Raw genomic sequence first — 19,486 nt, 5'->3', positions numbered from 1 at the left:
TTTCCCATTCCCGACTGTGGGCTGACAGGCAGTTCTTTTATAAGCTGTACATTGACCTTAAATTATTTGTTTAAATTACAGTGTGAGGTTTATTACTGCACTTACCCATTTCGCCCATCTAGTGCAGTCTGACTCATTGCATGTTATTGCCCAAATTCCAAGGGCCCATTCTCCCTCCCTCAAACTGGACTGTGGTCAGTGTGTAGTGACCAGGTCCCAGGCTGACCATGAGGGTCAGTCTGGACTGGCCAGGCCCCAGGCTGACTATGGGGATCAGTGTGTAGTGGCCATGTCCAGGCTGACCATGAGGGTCAGTGTTTAGTGACCAGGACCAGGCTGACCTTTAATGTCATTCACACTGGACCCTTAGCAGGGAGGGAGTAAAAGCAAATCAGAATCAAATGGTTGGCTGAATACTGGAGACTTTTACAATTCTCGCCCCTTTTTTCCTGCCTGTTATCCCTGGCTGATACCTATCCTGTGTCACTGTTTGTTGCCCTGTGCATTCAGATCTGGGAGGTGGTGAGGGGCAGAGGGAGCATTAATTGAGGGCATCCTGCTGTGTATCTCTACCAATTAACTCAGTGCCTTTACACTCCAGCTTAATAAAATGCCCGTGCATCCACCTGGCCCGCTGTGCCACGAAGCCACACACTGCTTATGGATTTGATTGCTTATTGTTGCGGATAGCACAGTTGGCCTCGGTGCCTCCAAAACCAGGCTGCAGCCAGCGCCACCTGCTGCAATGTGCAAGTGTGCAGACATTGCTGAGGGGCAGGATTGGGATCAGGTGATGCCCCCTGTAGTTGAATGTCCTGGCTACACGGCCTCGCGAATGAAGAATAGCCTTGTGTGTCCCTCAGTGTAGCAAGGGCTGAAGAGGCAGTAGGAAGGAGTGGAGGACAAATACTCAGTCTGACCCATTGTCTCAGTGCTGGAGCTGACTGTTTAAGAAAAGTAAAAATAAAAGAAAAAGTCAACAGAAAGGTAGGTGGTAGAGGGTGGTGAGGCAGTGCGGGGGGCAGGTGAGGAAGGAAAGGGTGAGCTATGGGGAACTGGGTGAGGGGGTCTTGAGCTGAGATTGTCCCGTCAGGGGGTTTCTTGTAGGTATATGACGGAATTAGCTAAGAAGCCTCTGCTGATTGGTGAACCAGTTGCTCACAGCCTCACACCTGCAAGGAGGATCCTACTCTAGAGTGTTTAAACAAGCAGTGACTTGCCGTGAGTCAGAGGCTTTCATCCAGGGATCGCCATGCACTCCTGCAGCACACTGCCATAGCCAGGTGTCAAGCGGTAAGTAAACTCTCTTTCTCTCTCTCTCCCTCCCATGAATACACGCACTCAAAAGAAAATGTTTGTGCTGGATGTCTGAGTAGTGTATAGGTCATGGGTGGTTGAAGTTCCAGGCAAGTTACACAAGCTGCAGGTTTTGGGAGTCTGACAAAGAGCTGGAAGTCTGCTTCGAGTAGAAGGCTGGTGCTAGGAAGCAGGAAATCCCTGGGAGTAACTGCACCCCTCGTGGTGCCATTTTACAAAGGACTGTGTCATTAAGCTCTGGGCAAGGAGAGGGGTAGGGGGGAGTTACTATCCGTCTAGCTAGTCACACTTCCATTGTATTCGGCTATCATGATACTGGGGAGGAGAGTGATTCCAAACATGTTTTCTGCACGTGTGTCGATATCTACAGGGGCTCCCAGGGAGTGTGTCGGTATTTACAGGCATCCCCAAGAGTGTGTCAGTAGATTTGGGGTCCTAGAGGAGTGTGTCAGTATTTACAGGGGTCCAGGGGAGTGTGTCAGTATTTACAGGGAGTTCCCGGGAGTGCACCGGTGTTTACAGGGGGTCCCAGGGAAGTGTGTCAGTATTTACAGGGGGTCCCAGAGGAGTGTGGTAGTATTTACAGGGGGTCCCCAGGAGAGTGTCAGTATTTACAGGTGTCCCGGGGAGTGTGTCAGTATTTTCAGGGGTCCCCGGGTGCGTGTCAGTATTTACAGGGGTCCCCGGGTGCATCAGTATTTACAGGGGACCCGGGGAGGATGTCAGTATTTACAGGGGTCCCCGGGTGCGTGTCAGTATTTACAGGGGTCCCCGGGTGCATCAGTATTTACAGGGGACCCGGGGAGGATGTCAGTATTTACAGGGGTCATCGAGTGTGTGTCTGTATTTACAGGGGTCCCAGAGGAGTGTGTTAGTATTTACAGTGAGTCTCTGGGAGTGTGTCAGAATTTACAGGGGTCTTGGGGGAGTGTGTTTGTATTTACAGAGGTGTCCCCGGGCTTTCTCAGTATTTACAGGGCTCCCCGAGAGTGTCAGTATTTAGTGGGGTTCCAAGGGAGTGTGTTTGTATTTACTGGAGGTACCGGGAGCGTGTCCATATTTACAGGGATCCTCAGGGAGTGTGTTGGTATTTACAGTTGTCCCAGGAGAGTGAGTTTGTATTTACTGGAGGTGCCCAGGAGTGTGACCGTATTTACAGAGATTCCCAGGGAGTGTTTCATTAGTTACAGGATCCCCTGCGAGTGTGTCGGTAATTACAAGGGTCCCCAGGGAGTGTGTTTGTATTTAGGAGGGGTGCCCAGGGAGTGTGTTTGCATTCACAGAGGGTTCCTAGGAGTGGGTCAGTATTTATAAGGGTACCAGGAGAGTGTGTTTGTATTTACAGGGTGCCCCGGGAGTGTGTCAGTATTTATAGGGGCTCCCTGGGAGTGTGTCAGTATTTACAGGGGCTCCCTGGGAGTGTGTCAGTATTTACAAGGGTTTCCTGGGTGTGTGTCAGTATTTACAGGTGATCCCTGGGAGTGTCAATATTTACAGGGGGTCCTGAGAGTGTGTCTGTATTTACAGGGGCTCCCTGGGAGTGTGTCAGTATTTACAGGTGGTCCCTGGGAGTGTGTCAGTATTTATAGGGGCTCCCTGGGAGTGTGTCAGTATTTACAAGGGTTCCCTGGGATTGTGTCAGTATTTAGCGGGGGTCCCTGGGAGTGTCAATATTTACAGGGAGTCCTGAGAGTATGTCTGCATTTACAGGGGGTCCCTGGGAGTGTGCCAGTATTTGTAGGGGGTCACCAGGAGTGTGTCAGTATTTCGCGGGGGTCCCTGGGAGTGTGTCAATATTTACAGGGGGTCCCTGAGAGTGTGTCAGTATTTACAGGTGATCCCTGGGAGTGTGTCAGTATTTACAGGGATTCCTTGGGAGTGTGCCAGTATTTGTAGGGGGTCACCAGGAGTGTGTCAGTATTTAGCGGGGGTCCCTGGGAGTGTGTCAATATTTACAGGGGTTCCCTGGGAGTGTCAGTATTTACAAGGGTTTCCTGGGAGTGTGTCAGTATTTACAGGGGGTCCCTGGGAGTGTGTCGGTATTCACAAGGGGTCCCTGGGAGTGTGTTAGTATTTACAGGGGTTCTCTGGGAGTGTGTCAGTATTTAGCAGGGGTCCCTGGGAGTGTCAATATTTAGCAGGGGTCTCTGGGAGTGTGTGAGTATTTAAAAGGAGTCCCTGGGAGTGTGTCAGCATTTACAGGGATTCCTTGGGAGTGTGCCAGTATTTGTAGGGGGTCACCAGGAGTGTGTCAGTATTTAGCGGGAGTCCCTGGGAGTGTGTCAATATTTAGCAGGGGTCCCTGGGAGTGTGTCAGTATTTAGCGGGGGACCCTGGGAGTGTGTCAGTATTTACAGGGGTCACCAGGAGTGTGTCAGTATTTACCGGGATTCCCTGGGAGTGTGTCAGTATTTGTAGGGGGTCCCTGGGAGTGTGTGAGTATTTACCGGGAGTCCCTGGGAGGGTCAGTATTTACAGGGGGTCCCTGGGAGTGTCAGTATTCACCGGGAGTCCCTGGGAGGGTCATTATTTACAGGGGGTTCCTGGGAGTGTGTCGGTATTCAGAGGGGGTCCCTGGGAGTGTGTAAGTATTTACCGGGGGTCCCTGGGAGTGTGTTAGTAATTAGCGGGGGTACCTGGGAGTGTGACAATATTTACAGGGGGTCCTGGGGATGGTGTCAGTACTTACAGGGCTCACCAGGAGTGTGTCAGTATTTACAGGGGGTCCTGGGAGTGTGTCGGTATTCACAAGGGGTCCCTGGGAGTGTGTTAGTATTTACAGGGCTTCTCTGGGAGTGTGTCAGTATTTAGCAGGGGTCCCTGGGAGTGTCAATATTTAGCAGGGGTCTCTGGGAGTGTGTGAGTATTTACAGGGGTTCTCTGGGAGTGTGTCAGTATTTAGCAGGGGTCCCTGGGAGTGTCAATATTTCGCAGGGGTCTCTGGGAGTGTGTGAGTATTTAAAAGGAGTCCCTGGGAGTGTGTCAGCATTTACAGCGGGTCCCTCGGAATGTGTAAGTATTTGTAGGGGTTCCCTGGGAGTGTGTCAGTATTTGTAGGGGTTCCCTGGGAGTGTGTCAGTATTTACCTGGGGTCCCTGGGAATGTGTTAGTATTTGTAGGGGTTCCCTAGGAATGTGTCAATATTTGTAGGGGTTCCCTGGGAGTGTGTCAGTATTTGTAGGGGTTGCCTGGGAGTGTGTCAGTATTTACAGCGGGACCCTGGGTATGTGTCAGTATTTGTAGAGGTTCCCTGGGAGTGTGTCAGTATTTGTAGGGGTTGCCTGGGAGAGTGTCAGTATTTGTAGGGGATCCCTGGGAGTGTGTCAGTATTTACAGCGGGACCCTGGGAATGTGTAAGTATTTGTAGGGGTTCCCTGGGAGTGTGTCAGTATTTGCAGAGGTTCCCTGGGAGTGTGTCAGTATTTGTAGGGGTTCCCTGGAAGTGTGTCAGTATTTGTAGAGGTTCCCTGGGAGTGTGTCAGTATTTGTAGGGGTTCCCTGGGAGTGTGTCAGTATTTGTAGAGGTTCCCTGGGAGTGTGTCAGTATTTGTAGGGGTTCCCTGGGAGTGTGTCAGTATTTGTAGAGGTTCCCTGGGAGTGTGTCAGTATTTGTAGGGGTTCCCTGGGAGTGTGTCAGTATTTGTAGGGGTTCCCTGGGAGTGTGTCAGTATTTGTAGAGGTTCCCTGGGAGTGTGTCAGTATTTGTAGGGGTTCCCTGGGAGTGTGTCAGTATTTGTAGAGGTTCCCTGGGAGTGTGTCAGTATTTGTAGAGGTTCCCTGGGAATGTCAGTATTTGTAGGGGTTCCCTGGGAGTGTGTCAGTATTTGTAGGGGTTCCCTGGGAATGTGTCAGTATTTGTAGGGGTTCCCTGGGAGTGTGTCAGTAGTTGTAGAGGTTCCCTGGGAATGTGTCAGTATTTGTAGGGGTTCCCTGGGAGTGTGTCAGTAGTTGTAGAGGTTCCCTGGGAATGTGTCAGTATTTGTAGGGGTTCCCTGGGAATGTGTCAGTATTTACAGCGGGACCCTGGGAATGTGTCAGTATTTGTAGAGGTTCCCTGGGAGTGTGTCAGTATTTACAGCGGGACCCTGGGAATGTGTCAGTATTTGTAGAGGTTCCCTGGGAGTGTGTCAGTATTTGTAGGGGTTCCCTGGGAGTGTGTCAGTATTTGTAGGGGTTCCTTGGGAGTGTGTCAGTATTTGTAGGGGTTCCCTGGGAGTGTGTCAGTATTTGTAGGGGTTCCCTGGGAGTGTGTCAGTATTTGTAGGGGTTGCCTGGGAGTGTGTCAGTATTTACAGCGGGACCCTGGGAATGTGTCAGTATTTGTAGGGGTTCCCTGGGAGTGTGTCAGTATTTACAGCGGGACCCTGGGAATGTCAGTATTTGTAGGGGATCCCTGGGAATGTGTCAGTATTTGTAGGGGGTTCCCTGGGAGTGTGTCAGTATTTACAGCGGGACCCTGGGAATGTGTCAGTATTACGCAGGGGATCCCTGGGAATGTGTCAGTATTTGTAGGGGGTTCCCTGGGAGTGTGTCAGTATTTACAGCGGGACCCTGGGAATGTGTCAGTATTTGTAGGGGTTCCCTGGGAGTGTGTCAGTATTTGTAGGGGTTCCCTGGGAGTGTGTCAGTATTTACAGCGGGACCCTGGGAATGTGTCAGTATTTGTAGGGGTTCCCTGGGAGTGTGTCAGTATTTGTAGAGGTTCCCTGAGAGTGTGTCAGTATTTGTAGAGGTTCCTTGGGAGTGTGTCAGTATTTGTAGGGGTTCCCTGGGAGTGTGTCAGTATTTGTAGGGGTTCCCTGGGAGTGTGTCAGTATTTACAGCGGGACCCTGGGAATGTGTCAGTAGTTGTAGAGGTTCCCTGGGAGTGTGTCAGTATTTACAGCGGGACCCTGGGAATGTGTCAGTATTTGTAGGGGTTCCCTGGGAGTGTGTCAGTATTTGTAGGGGTTCCCTGGGAGTGTGTCAGTATTTGTAGGGGTTCCCTGGGAGTGTGTCAGTATTTGTAGGCGTTCCCTGGGAGTGTGTCAGTATTTACAGCGGGACCCTGGGAATGTGTCAGTATTTGTAGGGGTTCCCTGGGAGTGTGTCAGTATTTGTAGGGGTTCACTGGGAGTGTGTCAGTATTTACAGCGGGACCCTGGGAATGTGTCAGTATTTGTAGGGGTTCCCTGGGAGTGTGTCAGTATTTGTAGGGGTTCCCTGGGAGTGTGTCAGTATTTACAGCGGGACCCTGGGAATGTGTCAGTAGTTGTAGAGGTTCCCTGGGAGTGTGTCAGTATTTGCAGGGGTTGCTTGGGAGTGTGTCAGTATTTGTAGGGGTTCCCTGGGAGTGTGTCAGTATTTGTAGGCGTTCCCTGGGAGTGTGTCAGTATTTACAGCGGGACCCTGGTAATGTGTCAGTATTTGTAGGGGTTCCCTGGGAGTGTGTCAGTATTTGTAGGGGTTCCCTGGGAGTGTGTCAGTATTTACATCGGGACCCTGGGAATGTGTCAGTATTTGTAGGGGTTCCCTGGGAGTTTGTCAGTAGTTGTAGAGTTTCCCTGGGAGTGTGTCAGTATTTGTAGGGGTTCCCTGGGAGTGTGTCAGTATTTGTAGAGTTTCCCTGGGAGTGTGTCAGTAGTTGTAGAGGTTCCCTGGGAGTGTGTCAGTATTTGTAGGGGTTCCTTGGGAGTGTGTCAGTATTTACAGCGGGACCCTGGTAATGTGTCAGTATTTGTAGGGGTTCCCTGGGAGTGTGTCAGTATTTGTAGGGGTTCCCTGGGAGTGTGTCAGTATTTACATCGGGACCCTGGGAATGTGTCAGTATTTGTAGGGGTTCCCTGGGAGTTTGTCAGTAGTTGTAGAGTTTCCCTGGGAGTGTGTCAGTATTTGTAGGGGTTCTCTGGGAGTGTGTCAGTATTTGTAGGGGTTCCCTGGGAGTGTGTCAGTATTTGTAGAGTTTCCCTGGGAGTGTGTCAGTAGTTGTAGAGGTTCCCTGGGAGTGTGTCAGTATTTGTAGGGGTTCCTTGGGAGTGTGTCAGTATTTGTAGGGGTTCCCTGGGAGTGTGTCAGTATTTGTAGGGGTTCCCTGGGAGTGTGTCAGTATTTGTAGAGTTTCCCTGGGAGTGTGTCAGTAGTTGTAGAGGTTCCCTGGGAGTGTGTCAGTATTTGTAGGGGTTCCTTGGGAGTGTGTCAGTATTTACAGCGGGACCCTGGTAATGTGTCAGTATTTGTAGGGGTTCCCTGGGAGTGTGTCAGTATTTGTAGGGGTTCCCTGGGAGTGTGTCAGTATTTACATCGGGACCCTGGGAATGTGTCAGTATTTGTAGGGGTTCCCTGGGAGTTTGTCAGTAGTTGTAGAGTTTCCCTGGGAGTGTGTCAGTATTTGTAGGGGTTCTCTGGGAGTGTGTCAGTATTTGTAGGGGTTCCCTGGGAGTGTGTCAGTATTTGTAGAGTTTCCCTGGGAGTGTGTCAGTAGTTGTAGAGGTTCCCTGGGAGTGTGTCAGTATTTGTAGGGGTTCCTTGGGAGTGTGTCAGTATTTGTAGGGGTTCCCTGGGAGTGTGTCAGTATTTGTAGGGGTTCCTTGGGAGTGTGTCAGTATTTGTAGAGTTTCCCTGGGAGTGTGTCAGTAGTTGTCGAGGTTCCCTGGGAGTGTGTCAGTATTTGTAGGGGTTCCTTGGGAGTGTGTCAGTATTTGTAGAGTTTCCCTGGGAGTGTGTCAGTAGTTGTAGAGGTTCCCTGGGAGTGTGTCAGTATTTGTAGAGGTTCCCTGGGTGTGTGTCAGTATTTGTAGAGGTTCCCTGGGAGTGTGTCAGTATTTGTAGAGTTTCCCTGGGAGTGTGTCAGTAGTTGTAGAGGTTCCCTGGGAGTGTGTCAGTATTTGTAGAGGTTCCCTGGGAGTGTGTCAGTATTTGTAGAGTTTCCCTGGGAGTGTGTCAGTAGTTGTAGAGGTTCCCTGGGAGTGTGTCAGTATTTGTAGAGGTTCCCTGGGTGTGTGTCAGTATTTGTAGGGGTTCCCTGGGAGTGTGTCAGTATTTGTAGGGGTTCCCTGGGAGTTTGTCAGTATTTGTAGAGGTTCCCTGGGAGTGTGTCAGTATTTGTAGGGGTTCCCTGGGTGTGTGTCAGTATTTGTAGAGGTTCCCTGGGAGTGTGTCAGTATTTGTAGAGGTTCCCTGGGAGTGTGTCAGTATTTGTAGGGGTTCCCTGGGAGTGTGTCAGTATTTGTAGAGGTTCCCTGGGTGTGTGTCAGTATTTGTAGGGGTTCCCTGGGAGTGTGTCAGTATTTACAGCGGGTCCCTGGGAATGTGTCTGCCTTTGCAGGGGTTCCCTGGGAGTGGCTCTTCGGCCCATCGTGTCCATGCCGGCCATCAAGTGCCTATCTATTCTAATCCCGTTTTCCAGCACTTGGCCCGCACCCTTGTATGATATGGCGTTTCAAGTGCTCATCTAAATACTTCTTAAATGTTGTGAGGGTACCTGCCTCTACCACCCCTTCAGGCAGTGTGTTCCAGACGTGTGACGTAGTTAAGAGAAGCTGCCTGGCAGTGGCGGTTAGCTGTCAATCAACTTGTTGCCTGAATAATTGTCAATTACTGTGCAGCAAGCTGATTCAGCAATTGTAACTTGTGTGTGAGCATTCAGCTCTCTATGTATGTAGACAGTGGGCTGAATTTTTCCAGCTTGTCAGTGGCTCATTTACATGACTGGAGCGAACTGCACCCCCCCAAATGACGTGTAGCAGCGGGCGCTCTGTCCCCAGCAACGGCATCTGGTGACACTGTGCTGGCACCGGCGCCATTTTTAAAGGGCTTAGAGCCCTTATTGACAGTTTAAAGATTTAAAGGAAGTTAATATTAAAGTGTGAAAAATAATTAGAGAAATCTTTCCTGCCCCTCTCCCACCCCCCAATAGCCTTACCTTTCATTCCTGCCCTCTCCCCCTCAGAGATACTTACCTTGAGTATCTGCCCTTCCCCCCACCCCCCACCCAACAAAGTTCTGACACATATATATGAACATATGAATTAGGAGCAGGAGTAGGCCACTCAGCCCTTCGAGCCTGCTCTACCATTCAATAAATTCATGGCTGAACTGATGACTCCAATTTCCATCTACCCCTGATAACCTTCCACCCCCTTGCTTATCGGGAATCTATCTACCTCTGCCTTAAAATATTCAAAGACTTTGCTTCTACCAGCTTTTGAGGAAGAGAATTCCAAAGACTCACGACCCTCTGAGAGAAAAATTTCTCCTCATCTCTCTCTTAAATGGCGACCCCTTATTTTTAAACAGTGACCCCGGTTTTAGATTCTCCCACAAGGGGAAACATCCTTTCCACATCCACCCTGTCAAGACCCTTACCCCTTCCAATCACCCCCTCGACCAATCTGGTAATTATTTTCACCTCTTCCTTCCCCCACACTGAAATACGTACCTCCTCCCCACCTTCACACCAGTGTCCCACATTGGATCTCTGGTTGGAGATCAGACAGCGCGAGTGTGCCGGTCATTGACGGTAATATGGGAGCGGGTGGCTGGCCTGGTGAAGTAAGTAATTATTCCTTAGTTTTAATAAATTTATAATATTATAATGATTGTCCTGTTGCCGAGCAGCGGGGTGGGGGCTGCCGTGAGGCCTCTCCTCCGCCAGTAATATGGAGCAGGGCCTTTCTGGCGTTAAGACCTGTGGCGGCCTCTCAGGGAGGTATTTTACGGCCCCCCCTCCCCCCCGCCATGACCCCCGATGCTGGGGGGGCTGGTAAAATTCAGCCCGGAGTGTGAAGCACAGAGTGATCGGGGAACAGAGTGCTTTGTAAACCGAGTGCTAAAGTGGGCATTTCAGTGCAGAGGGGGAAGGAGGTGCTACTTTTTATTCTTTTTGTTTTACCTCCAGGAGCTGGTGAGAGTTCTTCTTTTGTTTCCAAGCTGGGAGACTGTAACTTGCTATTACTTTACTAAATTAGTAACTAGTTAACTAATCAAATAAATAAATAAGGTTAGACAGACATGGCAGGGCAACATGTGGGAGCTTCTGGAAAGCATCTCAATCCCGGACAATCAACTCTGTGGTAAGTGTCTGCAGCTCAAGAAACCTGGGCTCAGAGTTGCTGAGCTGGAGTCTGAGCTGCAGATATTGAGGGGCATCAGGGAGGGGGAGAGTTACTTCGACACTTTGTACCTCTTAGGTTAAATACTGTTGTGTGTTTGGTTAGTCTGGCTAGCAAAGATTTCTGAGTCTTTGGTAAGTTTTTAACGATAATTGGTTTATTACATTTTTACAACTATTTACACTTTACTTAAATATGTCTAACTCCTCCGTGCTCATGTTGCTGCCTCTTCTTCTCAAGTCTCTTTCACATGTGGGGCTGGACTTTTCCTGTTCGGCGGCGAGCTTCCAAAATGGTTCAGTGCACGCGTGAGATATGCGCCATAGAAACGCCGTGATATTTGGCACGGTGGTTCATTTACATGGAGGGATGGACTGCCCACCCCTGATGACGTAGTGGGTGGGGGGGGGGGGGTGGGCGCTCTGTCCCCGGCAACAGCGTCCGGCACCACTGCGCAGGCACTGGCGCCATTTTTAAAGGGGTTCAAGCCCTTACAAGTAATTTTAATTTTTAAAGTGAACTGCAGGTTACAGTTAAATTTACAACATTTAATAAAAGATCGAAGCCCCTCTCCCACCACCCCCATGACCAATTTATTTATTGCCCTCTCCCCCACAAAAAAACTTTTTTGCCGATCCCGAAGTCCCCCCCCCTGCACTTTAATACCTTTGACCGTCAACCCCTTCCCACCATCCTCTCAACCAGTTGTACGGGCTTTCCCCGCTCCCCCCCCCCCCCCCCCCCAACCCGCCCTGAAAACATCACTCCTCTCCCCTCCCCACCAGTCTTCCGCCTCGGATCTCCAAATGGAGATCCGCAGGTGCTGGAGTTCCGGAAGTCGGCCAGAATATCGGAGCGGGGCGGTCGTCATGAAAAGATAAGTGTTTATTCATCTAATTTAAATTCATTAACATATTTTAATTAGATCCCTGTCGCTGAGTGGCAGGGAGGCTGCCGCTGGTACGATGGGGTGGGGCCTTCCCGCCGTCGAGGCCCGTGGCGGGCCTCTCCCGGAGATATTTTCCGGGCCCCCCCACCGCCACGACCCCTGACGTCAGGGGGGGGCTGGTAAAATCCAGCCTGTGATCTCCTACATCATCACAGTGGGAGGTGTTACTCTGTCCCAGACAGTAACCTTTTCAAATCCTTATACTACAAGTATAGAATTGGTTAATGGTCAGGGTGTGACTGAGTCAGGCAAGTATGGGGATCCAGGATGTCGTGATGAAGGAACCTCAGCCCTTGACTTTAACCAACAGGTACGAGGTACTTACTACTTGTGTGGCTGAGAACAAGGACTGCAGGGTGGATTGGCAAACTCAACGCTGCACTATAGTGCAGGATACCATTCAAGTGTGGGGGGTGGGGTGGTGTAAGTGAAGAGGAATGTGGTAGTGATAGGGGACAGCATAGTCAGGGGGATTGTTATGGAAGTAATTCTGTTTTTTTGTGAAAATATTTTTTGAGGAACTCACAGTCAAACTGAATAAATGTTGAACCAGTTTTCTTTCAAGAGAGTCATCAAGGGGACACTGAAAAAACTGGTTTGGCAACAACGTACTGGTTGTTACATGACTCAAGTTAAATATAGAACAGAAATCCTGGTAACAGGGGAAGATGTGGGCAGAGAAGTCAGTCACGTGCCCTGATGGGACAAGCCCGGAGGCAGCAGTACGCACTGAGAGAGAAAACTCACAGGCTTTTGGTTGTAGAGTCAGTGGGCTGGATTTTACCAGTCCCCTGACGTTGGGGGTCGTGGTGGGGGGGCCTGGAAAATATTTCCGGGAGAGGCCCGCCACGCTCCCCGACACCTGGAGGGCCCCGCCCCATATTACTGGTGGTGGCAGGGCCTCAGAGTGGTCCACCCCCCCCCCCTCCCCCCACCCCACCCCACCGCCGTTCAGCAGCAGGAGCCCAATTTAACTATTCAAAGTGCTTCTTACCTTGTCTCATTATGCATCCTGCTGCCTCTTACTCAACATTTCTGCATATTCCGGTGAACGGGCATCTATCACATGTCATCCCGTTCCTGACTAATAAAAGGCCAATGAAGTAAAGGGAGGAGACATGAGCCGTACATGCTGGCACACGTCATTCACACAGTAAAAAAGTTAAGCAAAGAACATTTAATGAGATAACGTTTTACAGTGTAGTGGCACCCGTGCAGACCTACTTGTGTCACGGTGTTTTTAAAAAATGTTTGCATTCGTGGTGCAACCTCTGCGCTCGCAGTCTGACTGGAGGAAGGCTGCTGATCACATTGCCCTTTGGATGTGGTTAACTTTGGCGGTTGTCCTCTGTGTGCATGGGGCCTGGAGGGCACCAGCTGGCTGGGGGAATCCTGTGCCAGCACAGAACTCTCCTCAGATGTCATGGCTGCTGGAGCTTAACTCACCGGCGAAGAAGCCAGCATCCACATTGGAATCACCTTGAGGGGGGCCCCAGATATGGCGTGCAGGCTCGCCTCCTCCATCTCGGGGCTCATTTGAACCCCTCTGCTCTCGCAGGAAGGATCTGGGCAGGGACAGTCTCCATTCCCTTGGACTCTCGCTCACCTTGCCAGTGATTTGAGGATCTGATGGCCACGGCGAGAAATGCAAGTCAACACGGATTAATGGGATCTGGCTCACCACAAGAGCCGCTGTCGTCTCTGTGGATGAAGCCATGTGCTGAAATGCCTGGGACATGACAACTGTCATGGCTTGGATGGACTCCTCCATCGTCCGCTCAAGGCTGCTCACGGCTCGTGACTTCTCTGTCTGCTGTTGCCAGGACTGCTGCTGCAGCTCTTGCATGCCCTGTACTGTCGACAACAAAGGGTTATCAGTAGCCTGGGGCTCAGCATGGGCCTGACCACCCACAGCCCTCCGACTGTCAGAGGCTATCTCAGCCTCAGTTAGCTGCTCAGACTCTAAGGCCGACTGGATACCCACCAACTTAACTGTATCTGCCCTGATGGAAGGTGGGGAGGCGTTGTGGGCAGCTGGGGTCGATTCTAAGCGTTGACCTGGAAGATACAATGGGAAGAGCACACTGTCAATGTTTATGGTGTGCATGTAACGATTATGACAGCATTGTCTCAAACTGTAAGATTTTCACAGTGATCATTGTGTATATCAAATGGCTGAATGTTCACCTAAGACCCCGAGCTCTCCGTCAGCGAATGAGCGGTCAACAGGGATTGAAGAGATTTCCAGGGCCGTCTCCTCAGCATCGGTGAGCCTTCTCAGATCTGGCACTCTCCCACCGGTGCGGCTCGCCACCCAAGCATTGTGGGCCCTCTTACCCTGAGGAGCAAGGAGGCAGATATTAAGCATGGCAGATCAACAAAACAACACATGTCACAAGAGCAGTGCTGGGTCCAAAGGTGGGGAAGGCTGGGTCTGCACTACTGAGTGAGCCACTCATGTAGGTGCCATGCTCTGAGCAGCAGACAAGGGTAAGTTCTTTCATACAATCATCCATTGATGTCACGTCATTCCTCCCTGCCCAACCTCCATGTTTTTGGCATGGCAGTGGCACACATGTGCCACTCTTTGTGGGCACACACAGGTTCAGTGGAGACATGATATAAAGTGCCACTTACTTTTGTGGAGCAGAGAAGATTGTTCATCCTCTTCCGACACTGAACCCAGTCACACTGGATGGCCCCATGGCTACTTACCTCCTCTGCCACTTCCATCCAGGCTGCCTTGGTCTTCTTCCCATCACTGGGGAAGAGGACCTCCCGCTTTGCCCACACAGCCTGGAGGCGAGTGAGCAGGGAGGCATTGCTGAGCCTTGGGGCCACCCTGGAGCGCCCCTCTGACACCTTCTGAAGTTGGGGTTGTGAAAAAAACTGAGCAGAATTTTCTGGAGCACAAAGCTTTCGTGACTTGTCTTTGCAGCTTCTTCTAATGGCTTTGAAACAATAATGCTTTACTGGCTGCCCTTTAAATAGGGCCCCAGTACCTGATGCGCATATGACCTGACGCCGATACCAGCACGAGAAATCCCTCCCCCTCCACGCCATCCATGTGGGCGGACGACTATTTTGAAAGTGCACCGCCGAGTCCGGTGTGTTTTACCTCCTGGAGTTAGCCTGCTGCTGAAGAAGTGAAGGTAGGAGAGAAGACATCAAACCAGCTCGCTTTCCAGCATCTCTAAAAGACCCTGAGAAGCCCACTGTGTCAATTCATCTCATCTCCTGTCTTTGAAGTACCCTGCTAAATTACTTCTCCATGCCACCTGAAAAGAACTGTCCTAAAAGATCCCAGTGACCTGTCTCCGTGTACTCGGAAGCTAGAATGTATGCCAGTTTTGGAACAACATATCTCATCTGCTGTTTTCTTCAAAAATGAGCAAGTGTTTTTTTGTCCGTAACGGAGCTCTGAATTTTAAAAATCCCTTTTATTTTTCCGGCTAACCGGTCTATGTTGTGTTTGTGTGAGTGTGAGGGACTAAGGTCAAAAAGAGGGGACTTTAAAATTTCTATCTGTGAGTTTATGCTTCACTTCATTATAGTTCAGACTTGTTTTATAATAAACTGATAATTTTGTTGTTCATTAAAGAAACCTGGTTAGTGTGTTCTATTCTGGGAAGAATAGAGTATATGATTGACCTTATCAGTAAGTGGGAAAATTTAAATATATGTTGTGACCTGTGGAGAAGTGGAACTAAAATAAACAGTGCACTCCTCCTGCCTCAGTTGTAACATATTCATTGGGGGCTCTCTTGCCAGGATAAACCCAACGCCAACGACGTACAATTGTAAGTGGGGTAATAATAATTGAAAAAAAAAGCAGTTTTCTTGTGCAATAGATTAAAGTTTACTCTACTGGAATATCTTTAACAGCTGCTGTGACCTTTTCTGGGAAAGAAGGTGATCTGAGGAACTTAACCAAGGTTAAACTAAAGGATTTGGCAGAACTGTTGGTGTTAGGGTGAAAACCAGGATCTAAGAAAGCAGACATAATTGAAGTAATAGCACACCATTTGAAATTGGACGAAGAAGAAAGCAAACCAGAGGGTAGTGCAGTTGAATTAGCTAAAGTTCGGTTACAGGTGAGGCAGTTTGAACTTGACAAAGAAAAAGCAAAAGAAATGAGAAAACTTGAGCAGGAAAAAGCAATGGAAATAAAAAAACAACATGAGCTTGAGCTTGACAGAGAATTGACAATGAAAAAACTTGAACTTGATTGCGAGGAAAAGGAGAGAGAAAGGGAATACCAGATTAGAAAGTTGGAACTAAATCAAAAGAGTGGTTTTGACTCCAGTGAAAATTCTGGTGGGGAAAGACCTGACTCCAGCTCAAACCCATGTAGAGAACCAAAAGGTTTCAATGTCCAGACAGGCAGCGGAAATTGCTGATGATTTTGAGCTTGTGTCTAAGCCCAAACCCTTTGTCCGTCACCCCCACAAACCCGAGAATGATAGAAGGTGGGAGGGTGAAAGGAAGGCAAGTAGCTGGGGACAAGAAGGGACAGTTGGGAACACACTGGGATCTCCCGATAAGCAGAAAGGAAGGTGCTGAGGGTGGAATTGAGGTTCGCAAGGCTAAATGTTACCATTGTCACAAGGTGGGACATCTTCGTGCAGAATGCTGGAAATTGCGGGGTGAACCCATGGGACTTTGGGGTACACAAAGCCAATGCAGAGAAAGGGGCCCTGACCAAGAGTATAGCAGATCAGGCTGTAGCTCTGACTGCAGCTGTATGACTAAATACAAAAACCATTGTGAGTGCAGGGGTTGTGAATAAGATACCTGAGAGTTATAGGGAATTTTTGTTGAAAGGAAAAGTAGCTCCTTATCCCTCAAGTGAGGCAGGCAAACCTAGAATTATACTTAGAGATACAGGAGCCACCCAAACTCTTTTGCTGGGGTAAGGCATAACATTTCCACCAGAGAGTGCACTGAATGCTAAAGTTTCAGTGAATGGTATTGGCAGGGAGTATATATTGTGTACACCTAGAGTGTGACCTAATATCTGGAACAATAACTGTAGGAGTTGTCCATAGTTTGCCAGTAGACAGAGTTGACCAAATCCTGGGGAATGATTTGGCTGGAGCAAAAGTAGTAGCTTCTCGAGTAGTCACTGAAAAACCAAATGAAGTTTAAGAGACAGAACAGTTCCAGGAAAAAGTTCCAGGAATTTTTCCTTCACGTGTAGCAACCCGAGCAATGGCTAAACAGGTTCTATTGTCGGAGGTCAAATTAGCACCACTGTCAGATAGTCGAATATCTGAAATGTTCTTTGGGGATTTGGATAATCCAAAGGAAATATTTAATAAATCTTCTCTGATCACAGCTCAGCAAGCTAATCCAGAGTTAAACAAAGTGGCACAATCAGCTCTGACAGCAGCTGAGGCAAAAGGAGTTCCAGAAGGCTATTATATTAAAAATGGGATTTTGATGAGAAGTAGAGACCTCCTCACAGACCTGCGGGCGAAGAATGGATGGTAGTTCGTCAGATAGTGGTACTGCCAAAGTATTACTAGGAACTATTAAGGATAGATTATGAAATTCCTATGGCAGGACATATGAGGATCTGAAAGACCAAATCACATATGTCAACATTTTTACTGGCGAGGTCTTTCCAAGGACATGATGCAGTTTTGTAAAACATGCCATATGTACCAGATTGTGGGAAAACCGCAACCTGCCATGAAACTGGCATCCCTAATTCCCATACCAGTTTTGGGGAACCATTTAGTAAGGTGTTGGTAGACTGTGTAGGACCCTTACCGAAAACAAAAGTGGGGCACCAATATATCCTCACTATTATGGATATGGCTACTCAGTTCCCAGAGGCCATTCCCTTGAGAACTATTTCTGCTAGGGTAGTGGTTGAGAAGTTAACCCAGTTCTTCACTAGATATGGATCACTGATTGACATTCAGTCGGATCAAGGTTCCAATTTTATGTCTAAAAATTTTCAGCAAGTTATGGGTAACAACACAGCTAAAGTCTTCAGCATACCACCCACAGACACAAAGAACTTTAGATCGGTACCACCAGACTCTCAAAATGATGATCAGGGCCTACTGTCATGAATATCCTCCATGATTGGGATAAAGGGCTAGAATTTCTGTTGTATGCCACAAGGGATGCAGCTAATGAATTTACTGGTTTTAGTCCTTTTCAATTAGTTTATGGACATGAGATAAGAGGCCCTCTAAAACTAATAAAATAAAGGTTTTTGGAACAGAAAGATGAATCTTCTGTGCTAGATTATGTATCCATGTTCCGGGAATGGCTCACGAGAGCAAAGTGGCTCAGGAAAACCTTAAAGCTTCCCAAACAACTATGGAGAAATGGGCAGACAACCATGCTAAGACCCAAACATTTCAACCAGGGGATGAAGTGTTAGTATTACTGCCTTTACAGGGTGAACTGTTGAAAGCACAGTTAAGTGGTCCATATAAAGTGGTCAAGAGAATTGGTGAAGTAACTTATTTAATTGACACTCCAGATCACCGGATAAACAATCGGCTGTGTCACATCAATATGTTAAAACAATATTATCGCCAGGAGGAGGATAAGCAAGCACGGGTATGTCAGGTAGTAGTGACAGTGAAGGATGAAAGGGCTAGTGAAGACAAGGCAGAAGGAGGCCTAGACAATTCTCAAATTGAACCTCCTGCTATTTGGTTAGCTAGTACAGAATTGCGAGGGAGATTGGCCATTATGCTTTCATATTTAGATGCAGACCAATGAGAAGACCTAACAAGGCTACTCACAGCATTTAAAAGAGTCTGTAGGGATAAGCCAGGATGTACAATCTTAGCCACACATGGGTTGAATTTTACCGGCCTCCCGACTTCGGGGGTCATGGTAGGAGGGCCTGGAAAATACCTCTGGGAGAGGCCTGCCACGGGCCTCGGCGCTGGGAAGGCGCCGCCCATATAACGGGTGGCGGTGAGGCCTCGTGGTGGTCCCCCCGCTGCTCGGCGACGGGAATATCATTAAAATATGTAAATGTATTTAAATAGATGAATAAACTTACCTCGTTGTGCTGGCCATCCCGCTGTGATATTCTGGCAGATTGCCGGAACTCCCGTGCCTTCGAATCTCCCTTTGGAGATCTGAAGCAGAACACAGGTTGGGAGGGGGAGCAGGTAAGTTTTCAGGGCTGGGGGTGGGGGGAGCAAAGAAAACGAATGCGATTGGTAGAGGGAATGCTGGGCAGGGTTTGAAGGTAAAAGGTTATAAACTTTGGGGAGGGGACGGTCGGGTTCGCGAGGTAGGTTTTTTGCAGGGAGAGGGAAATTAATAAACTGTTTAGTCATTGTGGGGGGGGAGAGGGGATTGAAACTTTTCATACATTTTTAATTTTAATTTTACAGGTCCTGTAACTTTAAACATTTAAATTAAACTGAAGGTCTGGAAGCCCTTTAAAAATGGCGCCGGCGCCTGCGCAGTGGCGCGGGGTGTTGTTGCTGGATATGGAGCGCCCGCCCCTCTTTGTCATCGATGGCAGGCGGTCCGCCCCAGCCATATAAATGAGCCGCAGTGCTAAATATCGCGGCAGCTCAGCGGAGTAATTCTTGCACATGGGCCCCGCCATTTTTGAATCTTGCTGCCGAGATGCTGGAAAAATTCAGCCAATGATGTGGATGTAGGGAAATCCATTCCTATATAACAGCATCCTTACCATTTAAATCCAGACAAACAGGCCCAAGTAATAGCAGAAATCCAATACATGCTGGAAAACCACCTAATTGAACCCAGTCAAAGCAGTTGGAGTTCACCAATATTATTAGTGCCTAAACCTGATGTTTCAACTAGACTTTGCATAAACTACAGAAAAGTTAATGTGGTAACAAAGGAAGACTCCTTCCATTGCCTTGTTTGGAAGACTGTATTGACAGAGTGGCAGTGCCATGTTTCTCACAAAGATAGATTTGTTAAAGGGATACTGGCAAGTTCCTTTAACACCTTCAGCGAAAGAAATATCAGCTTTTGTCACACTGGCAGTTTTTTCCAGTGCCAAGTTATACCATACAGGTTAGGGGATGCTCCCAAAACTTCTCAGAGGCTAGTGAACCAAGTGGTAGCCAGTGTTCCAAACTGTGTAGTTTACCTTGGTGATGTGCTGGTC

The 19,486-nt window shown here is 48.7% G+C and overlaps 1 protein-coding gene across 3 annotated transcripts in view; it reads left to right on the top strand.

Annotated features, from left to right (window-relative positions):
- Window positions 1–1,071: 1,071 nt before the first annotated feature.
- Window positions 1,072–19,486, top strand: part of LOC137373991 (serine/threonine-protein kinase PAK 4-like) — a 149,720-nt gene continuing 131,305 nt past the window's right edge. For 2 of the 3 annotated variants that reach the window (XM_068039711.1, XM_068039709.1), the window contains exon 1: window positions 1,072–1,293. The gene's annotated coding sequence lies outside the window, so the exon portion shown is untranslated. Of the gene's footprint in view, window positions 1,294–15,078; window positions 15,156–19,486 lie in introns of those variants that run through there. The other variant, XM_068039710.1, reaches the window with a different exon arrangement.

Source organism: Heterodontus francisci, chromosome 9 (genome assembly GCF_036365525.1).
Source record: "Heterodontus francisci isolate sHetFra1 chromosome 9, sHetFra1.hap1, whole genome shotgun sequence".
NCBI lineage: Eukaryota > Metazoa > Chordata > Chondrichthyes > Heterodontiformes > Heterodontidae > Heterodontus > Heterodontus francisci.
Note: the sequence above shows the minus strand (reverse complement) of the source record. Positions and strands in the feature narration are given on the sequence as shown.